The sequence below is a fragment of the Pelophylax lessonae genome (assembly GCF_965119305.1).
Source record: "Pelophylax lessonae genome assembly, contig: HAP1_SCAFFOLD_214, whole genome shotgun sequence".
Taxonomy (NCBI): domain Eukaryota; kingdom Metazoa; phylum Chordata; class Amphibia; order Anura; family Ranidae; genus Pelophylax; species Pelophylax lessonae.
The window spans coordinates 212138-212857 of NW_028120108.1; positions in this window are offsets into that span (position 1 = coordinate 212138).

A 720-nucleotide genomic window follows, 5' to 3' on the forward strand; every position below is an offset into this window, starting at 1 on the left:
TCCCGGGATGGATGGGGGAGGGGTATCAGGTGATTGGCTCTGTGTTGGGTGTTCATTCTTTGCATCTGGAGTCACATGACTTTCTGATTGGTTTCATTATAATTTGGGGGGGGGAGGGGGAGTCTCGCCATCTGACGGTTCCAAATCGGTGAGACTGGTGGTCAGTCTATCAGACACGTTATTTTGGTTGGATGGTCACCGATGAGAGTCATGGGGGGAGGGGGTGGTCACAATCAGAGGTCTGTGCCCCCCCCCCTCTATCATTTACCATATGCTGTGATTTTACTCTGGAGATTTAAAGAGACGGAGCCCCCAAATATCCTCCCATTGATTACAAAATGACATTTTTTGTAACACTTCTAAGGCTCCTCCCACTTCTGTGACCTAAAAGTCGCACAATTTTGATGGAGGTTGAAGCGCTGTCTCTGTAATCTGCAGGTCTATGGAGCTCAAAATGCATCAAAGTCAGACCAAAGTAGTGCAGGGAATATTCTGAAGTCGCAGAGATATGAGCGGAATTGGAAATCGGGGTACGATGGTCATGTGACTTTGCAGTCCCAAATCACAGGAGGAGTCACAGAAGTGTGAAAGGGGCCAAAACAGGTCAAAAATAAAATCTCCCATGGGAGCGACACCCCTTCATACATCGGCCTCCCCCAATCAGGGAGGTGTTCTGTGTGTAGAAGCCGCAGATTTACCGCTACAAACATTTCACCACCC